Raw genomic sequence first — 335 nt, 5'->3', positions numbered from 1 at the left:
TGATAATAACTCATCACATCTGAGTCTCGTAACAGGAGGATGAGGTCATGCTTAGGTGTAAGTGGAAGCAATCAAGGAATCTGAAAATACCAGTCTGAATCTTCCAGTGATTCAGTAGCTTCTGAGATGGTTTGCATACTCCAAGAATGATCTCCAAGGCCCCTGCTCTGAAAGTCAGCTTCTTGTGATTAATGTTCTGTATGAGCGGCTGGACTCATATCTGAACAGTATGGTCACCTGGGAGTTTCATTAAAAAGTTAGGATTTGCAAGCCTCACCACGCCAAGCAGCTAAGTGTTCTCCAGCAGGCTGATAGATGTGGGCATGTGTGTGTGC

This window comes from Nipponia nippon, unplaced genomic scaffold (genome assembly GCF_047370975.1).
Source record: "Nipponia nippon isolate SJK-2023a ecotype South Korea unplaced genomic scaffold, ASM4737097v1 scaffold_12, whole genome shotgun sequence".
Lineage (NCBI taxonomy): Eukaryota > Metazoa > Chordata > Aves > Pelecaniformes > Threskiornithidae > Nipponia > Nipponia nippon.
Note: the sequence above shows the minus strand (reverse complement) of the source record.